This window comes from Mirounga angustirostris, unplaced genomic scaffold (assembly GCF_029215605.1).
Source record: "Mirounga angustirostris isolate CCGP_5_RB_7025 unplaced genomic scaffold, mMirAng1.0.hap1 SCAF_6, whole genome shotgun sequence".
Taxonomy (NCBI): Eukaryota; Metazoa; Chordata; class Mammalia; order Carnivora; family Phocidae; genus Mirounga; species Mirounga angustirostris.
The window spans coordinates 47,830,280-47,845,299 of record NW_026991714.1 but is presented as its reverse complement, the minus strand read 5'-3'; positions in this window follow the sequence as shown (position 1 = coordinate 47,845,299).

The window sequence follows — 15,020 nt, the reverse complement described above, 5'->3', positions numbered from 1 at the left end:
CATAATATAAACTATCACACACTCCTAGATTATTTGATGAATTGATAAAGATGCAAATATATTCCTGTATCACAGATCTGCTTTTTAAGAGTATTTGGCTAAGCATTTGTTGATACAATAGTTTCCCCTGTAGTCTCATTTTTTTAATTTTTATTTTATACACTTAAAAACAATACCCTGGAATGGAGTCCATAAGCTTCATCAACCTGCCAAAGGGTTACATGGCATCAAGAAAAAAAGAAAGGAAGGGAGAAAGAAAAGTTCAACCTCTCTAGAGCTATAAATTCATTTAGGCCACAATCATCCTTCTAAGTTATGTCAAGTGACATCAAGTGTTTTGTGAGTGCATAATATGTGTCTCCATTTCTCAAGGTTTGGATGGCTGTTTCCTTACCTCCTGCTGCCGCTGATGTCACAAATATTAGGTTTTTGTTAGGCAGCTGCAATAGACTAAATGTTTGTGTCCCTCCCCATCCCCTCCGTTCATATGTTGAAACCTAATCTCCAGTGTGATGGTATTTGTAGATGGGGTCCTTGAGAGGTGATTAGGTCATGAGAGTGGAGTCCTCATGGAAGTGATTCATCCCCTTCTAAAGAGTCCCCAGAGAAATCCCAGGTCCCTTCTGCTCTTTGAGGACACAGCAAAAAGATGGCCATCCATGGACCAGGAAGCAGGCCCTCACCAGACACTGTATCTGCCAGAGCCTTGATGTTGGACTTCCCAGCCTCCAGAACTGTGAGAAATAAATGTGTTGTCTATAGGCCACCCAGGCTGTGGTATTCTGTTAGAGCAGCCCAAATAGACTAAGGCAGTAGCACTCTACTTCAAGATACTAATGTCCTATATCGGTTAAGGTGAAGCTATCTGCTGTAATAAATAAACCCCTAACCTAGTGACTTGCCACAATCGAAATCTATTTCTTACTCAAATAACAGTTCGTGTATGGTTCATGGTACACGACTCTCCTGGGTCATTCTCCTGGGCATCTCCCATCCAGGTGGTGATCTAGGTACCTAGGTTCCTTCCACCTTATGCCTCCGTCATCCTCACCACATGGATTCCTTGCCAGCTAGAAAGGAAGAGAGCAAGGAAGAATGTGCTTGAGAGATTTTTATAGCTAGAACTCAGTCACATGACCCCACCAAACTGCAAGAGGATATGGGAAATATAGTATAGCTCAGAGAGAAGAAATGAGTCCAGGGCGCCTGGGTGGCTCAGTCGTTAAGCATCTGCCTTCAGCTCAGGTCATGATCCCAGGGTCCTGGGATCGAGTCCCACATCGGGCTCCCTGCTCAGTGGGAAGGCTGCTTCTCCCTCTCCCACTCCCCCTGCTTGTGTTCTTGTTCTCGCTGTCTCTCTCTGTCATATAAATAAATAAAATCTTAAAAAAAAAAAAAAAAAGAAATGAGTCTGATGTGGGAGTGGCCAGTTAAAATAGAGGACTCCAGTTAAATTTAAATTTAAGATAAGTAACAAATTTTTTTTAGTATAAGTATGTCCTGTGTAATATTTGAACATCCTGTATTTTTATATGTTGAATCTAGCAATTCTACTTCAGTATCAGCTAACAATCCCTGTTACAGACTGTTGAACAGTTTAAGGCCTTGAGTTAATTGTAAATTCCTGGTGAGAAGGAAGCCTGTAGGGAGAGATTTTAGACTTCCTGATAAGTAGGATTGGGACTAGTGCAATTTACTTGGGAAGATAAAGAGAGGGGACAGTATTTGTATCATGTATTCACAGAGGGAATAAGTTACATTACCAAGGGTCTTATCCCAGGATATTTATGAATTTCCATCTAGCACATACTTGTATTAAGGACTACAGAAAACTCCCCAAATGGGAAGTATTTGATATTTTTTAGATAGTGGCTATGATGTTGCAGACGGCTAGAACACATGGGTGGATGTAGATACTTAAAATCTCTGCTAATGTAGGGAATAGACACTAGTGGTCTGTGGTGAGCCTGAGCTTGAAGGATTCAACACTATGCTTTCAAACCAGGCAGATACAGAGTGGTTTGGTGATGTAGTTTTTGAAGGTAGGTGAGGTCCGGAGCTGAAGGCCAAGAAAAAATTCTTGAGGTCCGGGGACAGAACCCGTGTGCAGAAAGAGCTGCTGCACTGGGGTGAGGAGTGGCTGATCATATACTTGGCAGTTGAGGGTAAGGAAAAAGGGACGTTTTCTTTCTTTCTTTTTTTTTTTTTTTTTTTTTTTTTTTTTAGCAGACTCCCCGCCGAGCAGGGAGTCCGATGCGGGACTCGATTCCGGGACTCCAGGATCATGATCTGAGCCGAAGGCAGTGGCTTAACCAACTGAGCCACCCAGGCGCCCAAAAAGGACGTTTTCAAAAGAATTTTCATATGTTAAAGAGGACCCACAAGATATTGGAGACCTTGCCATTGTCAAACTAAGGTTGTTTTTCCCTCTAGCAAAGCATTAACATTAAGACAGTTGGGAGTTTCCTTCTGGAAGTTAGACTATTGATAAGAATGCTTTTTTCTTGTAAATCACTAAGACATTTGTAAACTGAGGGAGGCTCCTGTCCTGCAGGACTGTGATCTCCATAAATTAACCATTTGTTTTTCCTTTCCTTAGCTTTAGGGCAGCCAGGAGTGCCTGAAGAATTTCACAGACATCCCACCTGGGAGTGTGTGGGGGGGGGGAAGGGGGGTGGCGGTGGGTAGACTGTGGGGTGTCACCTTGTGCTTTGCCCTCAGCTTGCCTTCTGCTCCCTCATCAGCTGGCAGACGATGCAGGAGAGAAAACATGATGATATTAATTTCTTGTTTGTAATCCCTATCCCTGGAGAATTTTGTCTAAGGTAGATAGTTTACAAAATTCCTAACTCAGACTCTAGATAAACTTCTAAAAATACCAGCACTCTTCCTTAAAGCATGGACTGTGGCAAGTCTTGGTGTATAAGAAAACCCTAATTACCCCAAGCCTGCCTGAACAAGTCAATCAAAGACATGCCCAACATATTATATTGCAGTAGTCTGGGGGAAAATATTTCCCAGAATCTGAGGCTATTATCTGGAATGACCTTTTCCAGCCCCAGGAAAGACACAAATAAAATTTTAATTAGGACATATTGTTGAAGTCCTATAAAAGAGGCAGATAATAGAAGATATTAGAAGTTAGGACAAATTGCAGAAGTCCTACAAAATAGACAGATATCAATACAGCACTTTAATGGTGGTGCCCTAAAAGTTATTGATGACCCTTTGATAGAAAATACCTTTATGGCTGTGGTAAAGTATTAAAAATATTTGGGCAAAATAGTTTTTTCCATTTCTAAAAATTATGATTTATAGATATAGTAAAACACCCTTTACTAAAACTGTACATGAAATACAGTTCTGTGAGTTTTGAGTCATTTAACTTCCACCAAAATCAAGATATGTAACAGTTCCATCTCCCCAAAACACTGCCCTCTCCCCCCAACCCCAATCTCTGGCATCCACTGATCTCTTTTGTTTTGCTCTGGTTTTGCCTTTTTCAGGATGTCACATTAATGGAATCACATAGTATGTAACTTTGTGAGTCTGACTTGTTTCACTTAAGAGAATGCTTTTGAGATTCATTCATGTTGTTGCATGTATTAGGATTTGGGACCTTAAAACTTAAAAAAAGTGTTTTTTTAGAATATAAAGAATCATCAGTCCTTCATTTTTTTTTTTTTAAGATTTTATTTATTTATTTGAGAAGGAGAGAGAGAGAGAGAGCAGGAGCAGGGGGAAGGAAAAGCAGACTCTCCGCTGAGCAAAGAGCCTGACGAGGGGCTCGATCCCAGGACTCTGGGACCATGGCCTGAGCTGAAAGCAGACACTTAACCAACTGAGCCACCCAGGCACCTCAAAGAATCATCAGACCTTTAGTCAAAAATTTCAAGACTAGACTCCAGAGAAAGGAGAAATCCTAAATTAAAAAATATTAAGACATCATACACATTTAGAGGGTTTGCTCCAAAAATTTATCCACAATGGTTCCCACAGAAAAATCGTCATCACAGACACTGTTCTCAATGAAGAGCACAGATGAAAGCTAAAGCTGTGAAAACTGCCTCCAAGATTTCTGGAATTAATGAGGCTAATTCTAAAAGAGGAAAAGAAGACCTAATCCTTTTGAAAGAGCCATCAAGACCCACTCTAGGGTCTTAGCAGCCAGTTGGGAAGGAATGTTAACTACAACTCAGAACTTTGGGAGTCATCATCAAAGACTCTTAAAGCCAGAAGGAATTTTGCAGTTCTGTCCATGTTTTTATTCACTCTGGAAAAGATGGGTATTTTTTCTTAAAGATTTTATTTATTTATTTGAGAGAGAGAGAGCACACGAGCAGGGGAAGGGGCAGAGGGAGAGGGAGAAGTAGCCTCCCCACTGAGGAGGGAAACTGACATGCGACATGTGGCTCCATCCCCGGACTCCCGGGATCATGACCTGAGCTGAAGGCAGATGCTTAACCAACTGAGCCACCCAGGTGCCCCAAGATGGGTATTTATAGAGAACTGCACAAAGGAGAACCATGAAAGCTAAGGCATGTTTTGGAATTTGTAGAAAACAAGGGTGAACCCAGAGAAAGGAGGATCCCAAAGCTGATACCAGCTCTCCCTCCCTTCATGGGTAGCAAAGGGCCCAAGACAGAGAGAAGGTAGAGGCTCAAATGTTCACAAAATAATAGAAAATATGGGAGCTAGCCCCATCCAAGCCAGATCCCCTCCTATTTGGCTGCCTAAACGGTAGTTACTATCCATTCTTTGAATCCCGTGGCAGGAACGAAGAAAAGTCTGGAAGAGTGCCCATAAATATAAAGAAGGAGATCTTTCTTCCCTTCTGTTGGGCCCAGAGACTTAGGCGGTGGTCATAAGTCTGAGGATGAAGAAGGCTTGCCTGGATATTCAGGCTAGAAAATCAATGTATCTTTCTGTTTAGAGCTGAATTTGAAAGTAATGTGCCAGGTTCCCAAAGAGGAAAAGAGAACAATTAGCCAGAGCCTTGGGTTCATGAGGTGCCACATGATACCTGAACACATCCCGATTCTGGGTCCAGGGCCAGTTTATGGTCCATAAGGCAGCAGTGCACATGGATGGAGGAGATTTTTATAAACAGGCATCCTACTGGTGCCTTGGCAGAAACCAGAACAAAGCCCAGCACTCTGTATAGGCCAGCTGCCTTGTTGTTGTCAGTATTCTATTTCACGATAGCAGCAAGAAATTCTGTACACTAATTACCCTGGATTCTCCAAGAGTCCTAGACTACAGGGACCCGGTGTGCACACTATGGGGAAAAACTAGGGCATGAGTAAACCCCACTCATGGAGACTAGGAGAATGGAGGGTCTGGTTACATATACTGTTTTTGTTTTGTTTTTTTTTTAAGATTTATGTATTTATTTTTAGAGTGGGGGAGGGGGAGAGGGAGAGAATCTCCAGCAGATTCCTGGCTGAGTGTGAAGCCTAACAAGGGGCTCCTGGGCTCGATCCCATGATTCTGAGATCATGACCTAAGCTGAAACGAAGAGTCAGATGCTCAACCGACTGAGACACCCAGGTGTCCCTGGTTACATATACTTTCCTAAAACTTTGTCATATATAGCTCTGTATCCCTCGCAATGCTTTTTAAAATTTTTCATTGAATTAAATCTTTGTTGAGTGCCTATTAGGTACAAAGCTCTGTTGGGGGAGGTCAAGTTCACGTATTAATCCCCTTTGCCCTGGTAACTTGAAACACTGATACTATCAGGAGATGTACTTATGAAGTACTAATCACAATGATCTGTCCATAATTTCTTTTTTGTTTTATTTTTAAGATTTTATTTATTTATTTGACAGAGAGATAGAGAGCACAAGTAGACAGAGTGGCAGGCAGAGGGAGAGGGAGAAGCAGGCTCCTCACTGAGCAGGGAGCCTGATGTGGGGCTCGATCCCAGGACCCTAGGATCATGACCTGAGCTGAAGGCAGACACTCAACCGACTGAGCCACCCAGGGGCCCTGTCCATAATTTCTTTAAGAATTATTTAAAAAGGGCGCCTGGGTGGCTCAGTTGGTTAGGCGACTGCCTTCGGCTCGGGTCATGATCCTGGAGTCCCGGGATTGAGTCCCACATCGGGCTCCCTGCTCAGCAGGGAGTCTGCTTCTCCCTCTGACCCTCCTCCCTCTCCTGCTCTCTGTCTCTCATTCTCTCTCTCTCAAATAAATAAATAAAATCTTAAAAAAAAAAAAGAATTATTAAAAAAGATAGGGCATCTGGATGGCTCAGTTGAAAGAGCATGCAACTCTTGGTCTCAGGTTCTAAGTTCAAGCCCCACATTGGGTGTAAAGATTGCTTAAATAAATAAAACTTGAAAAAATTATTCAAAAAAGATTTAACAAGATCCTATGCACTAAGTGCCAGGCATTGGAGCAGTACAGAGGGTCAGAGGATAGAAAAGTGAACAGGTAGCCTTTACTTCAAGGAATACAGTCTAATGGGTATATATCATACAACCATTTTATCTATATTTACATGTATGAAATTTAGAGTTTTGATTATGAATACTTTAAGCACTGGATTGGCTTTATAAAGGGAAAGTGGATACAGTAAGAATAAGGAAATGTGCTCATGCACATTTGAAACCATATAGCACAGTGTTTGGCACATAGTAAGTACTCAGTAAATATTTGTTCATTTACCAAATGATTGTATTTGAAGATATTCTGGTAAAAGTATCTGCTGGTTATTTAAAAAGGAAATCCCCCGGGCACCTGGGTGGCTCAGTCGTTAAGCGTCTGCCTTCGGCTCAGGTTATGATCCCGGGGTCCTGGGATCGAGCCCCGCATCGGGCTCCCTGCTCCGCGGGAAGCCTGCTTCTCCCTCTCCCACTCCCCCTGCTCGTGTTCCCTCTCTCGCTGTGTCTCTCTCTGTCAAATAAATAAATAAAATCATTTAAAAAATAAAATAAAATAAAATAAAATAAAATAAAAAATAAATAAAAAAAATAAAAAGGAAATCCCCACAGATTTCAACATACTATGGTCTGGCTCTCACACTGAAGGGATTGATTCTATGCTTTTTCATTCTTGACCTGTAAAAAGGTCATATGCTCTCAGAAAGGAGACTTCTCATTTACCTTTATAATTACGAGAAAAACTTTTTGTAGAGGCAATTAAGTAAGGGTCGATGTGGTAAGATTTCTTTGAGAACTGCCTGCTCCAAAATACCCTGATCACAGATTTGCCAATGTCCTTGGAATCACTTCCAGTAGAATCTTGACTTTGGATAAGATACTGCTTCAGAAAGTTCCCAGAGTGCAATTCTCCTAGAGAACATATTGATAAATCCAGACCTCTTAAAACATTAGCAATGATTAGTTTATCAGATCAATTGACAAGACAATTAAATATCTCTAAAGTGCTGGGTTAGGAAAATGAGGGACCCTTGGGAAAGCTTTTGCTTCTTAGAGCAGGATGGAGGGGAACCAAAGAGGTGGGAGGAGATACTAAAGACAAATCACATCTACTTCATGGTTTGGTTTGGGGATGCTCTATTACGGAGGGAGTAAAAGGCACTATGTAAGGTTTATAAAGAATTAGTACTGTAAATGCTCTTTCTTGCAATGCAACGGTATTTTAAACTTGGGTTGAGGGGTGCCTGGGTGGCTCAGTTGGTTGGGCGTCTGCCTTCAGCTCAGGTCATGATCCCAGGGTCCTGGGATTGAGCCCCGCATCGGCCTCCCTGCTCAGCGGGAAGCCTGCTTCTCCCTCTCCCACTCCCCCTGCTTGTGCTTTCTCTCTCGCTGTGTCTCTCTCTGTCAAATAAATAAATAAAATCTTAAAAACAACAAAAAAAATAAACTTGAGTTGATTTTTCTTTTTTTTTTTTTTTGGTCTATAAAGAATTTGAATGGATGGAAAATACATCTTTCTCTCTTAATTCTTTTTTTCTAAATAACCATAGCCAAAGATATTTTAGGCTCTGAATATTATTTTAATAAACAATTGGGTTTAAATGTAGTTTAAGTGAATTGCTGACAGTAAGAAGACCACTTTTTCTTGTCTCCTTGACTGCCAAAAAGTTTAGAAGTCAAATTTGATTTTCAGGGATACTGGCTACTATAAATGTGTAAATCAAATTTGATACTGGCTAAATCAAATGTGTATGTGTTCATTTTTTTGGTCCTGACTCTCTACTTCTATTTGTATATATTATTACTGTTATTTAATATGTTTTGATATAAAGTTACCATAAATCCTTCACTTAATAACATGAATGAATGAATAAAAAAATAATGGAATAAATATATAAACAAAACATTGCTCTGTGTTTGTTGGGACAACTGGATGAGCACATGCAAAAGAATGAAGTTGGACCCTTTACCTCCCATCAGAGAAAAAAGTTAACTCAAAATGGATCAAAGACCTAAATATATTAGCTAAAACTATAAAACTTTTTAGAAAAAAACATAGGAGTACATCTTCATGACCATGAATTTGTCAATGGCTTTTTAAATATGACACTAAAAACACATGCAACAAAAGAAAAGAAATGGATACACTGGACTTCATCAAAATTAGAAACATTTGTTTATCAAAGGATACTATTGAAAAGAGTGAAAAGACAACCCAGAAAAGGGGAGAAAATATTTTCAAATCCTATACCTTATAACGACTTGTATCCAGAGTATGTAAAGAATACTTACAACTCCAGGTTGTGCCTGGGTGGCTCAGTCGTTGAACATCTGCCTTTGGCTCAGGTCATGATCCCAGGGTCCTGAGATTGAGCCCCAGATGGGGCTCCCTGCTCAGTGGGGAGCCTGCTTCTCCCTCTCCCATTCCCCCTGCTTCTGTTCCCTCTCTCGGTGTCCCTCTCTGTCCAATTAAAACAAAACAAAACAAAACTTACAACTCCAAAATGAAAGACAACTTAAAACTGAGCGAAGGACTTGAATAGACATTTCTCCAAAGAAGATATACAAATGGCTAATAAGTACATGAAAAGATTCTCAATGTCACTAGGAAAACGCAAACTATAACCACATTGAGATATTACTTCAGACCACTCGGAACACTTAAAAGCAACAAGGACAACAACAACAAAACAAGGGAAAATAACAAGTTTGGGTGAGGATGTGGAGAAATTGGAATCCTCATACATTGCTGGTAGGAATGTAAAATGGTGTGATTTCTATGGAAAAAAGGTTTGGCAGTTCATCAAGAAGTTGAACATTGGATTACATGTGACACACCAATTCCACTCCTAGTTATATACCCAAAAGAATTCAAAACACATGTTCAAATAAAAGCTTACACAAGAATGCTCTTAGTAGCACCATTCATAACAGTCAAAAGGTGGAAGTAATCAAATGTCTATCAACTGATGAATAGATAATATGGTACCTCCATATAATGGAATATTATTTAGCCATAAAAAAGGAACGAAGTACTGATACATACTACAACATAGACAGACCTTGAAAACATTATGCTAAGTTAAATAAGCCAGACACAGAAAGTCACATATTGTATGATTTCATTTATATAAAATATCAAAAATAGGCAAATTCATGGAAATACACAGCAGATTAGTGATTGCAAGGGACTAAGGAGAGCAAAGAATGGGGAGTGATGGCTTAATCGGTAGAGAGTTTCCTTTGTGGTGGTGAAAATATTTTGGAATTAGATAGTGGTGATTGTTACATGACATTCCGAATGTATTAAATGGCACTGAACCGTACACTTTAAAATGGTTAAAATGGGGGCACCTGGGTGGTTCAGTCGTTAAGCGTCTGCCTTCGGCTCAGGTCATGATCCCAGGGTCCTGGGATCAAGCCCCACATCGGGATCCCTGCTCTACAGGAAGCCTGCTTCTCCCTCTCCCACTTCCCCTGCTTGTGTTCCCTCTCTTGCTGTGTCCCTCTCTGTCAAATAAATAAATAAAATCTTTAAAAAATAAATAAATAAACTTACAAAAAAATAAAATGGTTAAAATGTATATGTATATATGTGTATGTATATTTACCACAATTTAAAAAAAGAGTCATCTATTAACTTGTGAAAGGTTAAACAAACTGGGACATAACCATACAAATATATATGTGTATATATGTATATGTATACATATACACACACACACATTCATACTGGGAAATAAAATGGAATGAACGGATGTATGAAACAATATGATTAATCTCAAGAGTATGTTATAATGTTAAAAAAAGCAGTGTCATTTGTAAGACATTCTAGAAAAAGAGAAACTATAGATACAGAAATCAGATCAGTAGTTATCAGGACTTGGGGTGGAGGACTGATGGCAAAGGGGAAGGAGAGACTTGTTTGAAGTTGTAGGCTATTTTATATTTCTGTTGTGATGGTGATTATTCTTTGTATTTGTCACAGCTCATCAAGCTCTATACCCAAAAAAGGATGAGTTTTGCTATATATAAAATAAATCTCATAAAACTGACTTAAAATTTCAACATAGAGAAATTATACCCGAACTTTTAGAGAGATTCAGAAAATTATAAATTTTCTTGAGCTAGGAAAAGAAAAAGCAAGCTTAAAAAAACAAGAACAGGGTGCCTGGGTGGCCTAGTCAGTTAAGTGTCTGACTCTTGATTTCAGCTCAGGTCATGATCTCAGGGTCATGGTTTCAAGCCCCTAGTCAGGCTCTGTGCTCAGTGGGGAGTCTGCTGGAGATTCTGTCCCTCTCCCTCTGCCCCCCCCAAATAAATAAATCTGGACATGGAGCCTGCTTAAGATTCTCCCTCTCCCTCTTTCCCTACCCCCCCTTCCCCATTTCCCTCTCTAAAAAAACAAAACAAGAACAACACTACTTTGGGCTTATCTAATGTCTTTCCTCTGAGAAATGAATGTACATATTTCTATTATCCTGACCCATCAGCCTCTAAGGTAATCTATTTAAAAAAATTATGCAATATAAACGTGAATCCTGAAGGCATTATAAATCACCATCCAGAAGTATTCCAAGTAAAATTCCATTGAATAGAGTACTAAAAAGAAAGTCCTGCTGGTATCACATAAACCTCACTATTATGTTTGAGGAACTCCTGTAAAAAAAGATACACTCCTGGGCGCCTGGGTGGCTCAGTCGTTAAGCGTCTGCCTTCAGCTCAGGTCATGATCCCAGGGTCCTGGGATCGAGTCCCGCATCAGGCTCCCTGCTGGTAGGAAGCCTGCTTCTCCCTCTCCCACTCCGCCTGCTTGTGTTCCTGCTCTCGCTATCTCTCTCTGTCAAATAAATAAATAAAATCTTTAAAAATAAAAAAAAGATATGCTCTTGTTTTCAGAAAAAGCACCTAATATTTTGCATTCACCTTATAGGTGAACTGTAGTGAACTTTGCTTGATTACGCAAGAACTAACCTTCAGGCACAGGCACTTGGTTTATAGCCAAACTTTAAAAGAAATAGGTAGATAAGAGGGCTCCTGGGTGGCTCAGTCGTTAAGCGTCTGCCTTCGGCTTAGGTCATGGTCCCAGGGTCCTGGGATCGAGCCCCGCATCGGGCTCCCTGCTCCGCGGGAAGCCTGCTTCTCCCTCTCCCACTCCCCCTGATTGTGTTCCCTCTCTCTGTCAAATAAATAAATAAAATCTTAAAAAAAAAAAAAAAGAAATAGGTAGATAAGAACATCACTAACATCGAATGACTGTATTCTTTAATTTTCACTTTGGCATGGCCTCATCCATAAGATCTGATTTCCCAGTATTTATCTTCTTATTCTCAATTGACGTCACAAACAAAATAATTGATGTCACAAACAAAATAATTAAATCTAGCCAGAAAACAAATACCATAATGTTAAAATTTTTTAAATTTACATTCAATTTAATTAACATATATTAACATATTATTAGTTTCAGAGGTAGAATTTTTTTTTTTAAAGATTTTATTTATGTATTTGTGAGAGAGAGAATGAGAGAGAGCACATGAGAGGGGGGAGGGTCAGAGGGAGAAGCAGACTCCCTGCCGAGCAGGGAGCCCAATGCGGGACTTGATCCAGGGACTGCGGGATCATGACCTGAGCCAAAGGCAGTCGCCTAACCAACTGAGCCACCCAGGCGCCCCAGAGGTAGAATTTAGTGATTCATCAGTTGCGCATAACACCCAGTGCTCATTGCTCCAAGTGCCCTCCACAAATACTATAACTTTCAATAGATCTATTTTCTATTTTCTCTTCACTGGGATGCCTACGTTTAGATGTTATTTCCAAACTAGCTTCTTACGTTACTTACATGCACGATTGTCACCGCAGCTACCTAATTAGCTTTTCTGGTCTCTTTTTGGAGTTGTCAAAGGTCAGCTCTTTTATGCCTGGCTATACCTTGTCTGTATTAAATTAGCCTATTTTATTTTATTTTATTATTATTTTTTTAAGATTTTATTTATTTATTTGACAGAGAGAGACACAGCGAGAGAGGGAACACAAGCAGGGGGAGTGGGAGAGGGAGAAGCAGGCTTCCCGCGGAGCAGGGAGCCCGATGCGGGGCTCGATCCCAGGACCCTGGGACCATGAGCAGAGCCGAAGGCAGGCGCTTAACGACTGAGCCACCCAGGTGCCCCTAAATTAGCCAATTTTAAATGATGCTGTTACAATATTGACTTTTACCCTCTGTTCATTTTACAGTAAAATCTCCAGGCTTATTAATATACTATGGACATTCTCTAGAAGAGAATGGGGGAAAAAAATCTGTTCTTTATTTCATATAGATTCTTCAATATATTTATTTCACATTTAGCAAGAAATGTAACATAAAAATCATTTATGATCGTGGCTCATTACAGGATTTGGTCCTTGATCTTGATGAGGTAGCAGGAAGGCTGGACCATTTCTCTTCCAGTTGCTTCTTATCATTCAGTCACCTACTTAAGCTTCTTTACATGGCAGCCTTGTTCCAGAATGAAGGCAGAAGCAGCAAGCATCTAAAAGCATAGGCTCGGGACGCCTGGGTGGCTCAGTCGGTTAAGCGTCTGCCTTCAGCTCAGGTCATGATCCCAGGATCCTGGGATCAAGTCCCGCATCGGGCTCCCTGCTCCGCGGGGAGCCTGCTTCTCCCTCTGCCTCTCTCTCTCTCTCTCTCTCTCATGAATAAATAAATAAAATCTTTAAAAAAATAAATAAAAGCATAGGCTCCAGAACTCACATACCATTTCCACTGTGTTCTATTGGTCAGAGCAAGTCACAAGTCCCATACAGATTCTAGAGGGTACAATGAAAGACTACCTTTTGATGGAAGGAGAGGCAACACCATTTTGCAAAGGATTATGAAGACAGGGACTCATGATACTATGGGAGCCATTATTATAATGCTCTGCACAGTTGGGGAGTGCAAATTATTTTGCTACATGGGGATTTGATCAAAGAAAGAGAAACTAATCTCTAGAAATTAGCAACTCTTTTTTTCCTTTTGAATTATTCAGGAAAAATCTTTATAATAAATCCCATGTATTCAATCAGCATGAAATATATCAATGTACCTGGAAATCAAAACTGAAAGTTCACCTAGAAATTGGCAAGCACTCTGCATTTTTCTTTTCCATTTTAACTCTGCGTCTGAAGTATAGGATTCCTGGGGTTTGAACTCTCTGAACTACAAGCAGTACTTAAACACTGATTAAAGGGAGTACTTGCCGAAGAGAGGAAAGAAGTGATTTTTTTCCTTTATAAGGCAAAAATAGCATGGATTTCTAAACGTGATGAATTTTCCTCAAATCTCTTCTTTTTTACTTTTTATTGAACACTTTGGCTCATCCTACGCTTTGTGATTTCTTAGGAAACAATACATTTATCTGTATTGGGATGACGAATTTCAATGTGAACGGTATTTATAGCTCTCTTCTTACTTGCCCCAGCACCTGCACATGCATATGATTTTTTTTTTTAATTTATGCTCCATTTAAGCTACAATGAAGCACCATTGAGTCCTGTGTAGCAAATTCTGTTTTAAGGTATATTAACTCAGCTGAAGCTAAATTCCAAAAAAGACTGAAAATGGTGGTGCCTGGGTGGCTCAGTTGGTTCAGCATCTGCCCTCAGCTCAGGTCATAATCTCGGGGTCCTGGGATCAAGCCCCACGTTGGGCCCCCTTGCTCAGTGGGGAGTCAGTTTCTCCCTCTCCCTCTGCCCCCCCACCCCCCTGCTCATGTGCTCTCTCTCTCAAATAAATTTTTTTAAAATCTTAAAAAAAAGACTTAAAATGGTCTTTGCAATTAAATGGTTATAAAATTATCTGGAAATTTATAGGCTGAAAAAGATTATAGAGAAGTAACATGGTATACATCAGGATTATAGAAAAGGATGTAGAAAAGGATTATAGGGAAGTAAACAAGGAATACAGTGAAATATTTCTCTGGGTTCTGACTTCTTTTTCTCTCTTATGGTTTCTGTAGATTTTACTTTCCCCCCTCTTTACTTCATTAATGGTAGGACATTACATATATGAGAACATAAGGATTAATTTCCTCATCTATAAAATACAAGTTTATACTAGGTAATCTCTATGATTCTATGATTTTATTTGCCATAATGGGAAACATTTGTGACTCATTCAGGCTGGCTTTGATTCTAATACTGACACCAAAGGATGTTTTGTGAGCAGATTTCTTTCCTAACTTCAACTATAAGAAGGTGATTTGATTCTGAGATTCTAATTCTCTTAATAAGTCATTAAAATATCATGAAGTAAATTTTCTTTTAAGTTATTCAACAAAACTCTCTTTTACATTTTTAAAAATATTTTATTTATTTATTTGACAGAGAGAGCACAAGCAGGGGGGAGCAGGAGGGAAGGAGGGAGAGGGAGAGAGAGAAGCAGGCTCTCTACTGAGCAAGGAGCCCAACGTGGGACTCGATCCCGGGACCCTGGAACCATGACCCGAGCCAAAGGCAGACACTTAACCAACTGAACCACCCAGGCACCCCCCAAATTGTTTTAGAAAATGCAATAAGTTGAGTTAAAATTCACATATGAGTGTAAAAGTCTGATATAATGCCTTTTTGATAAGGAGGAATATGGAGCCTGGGAAA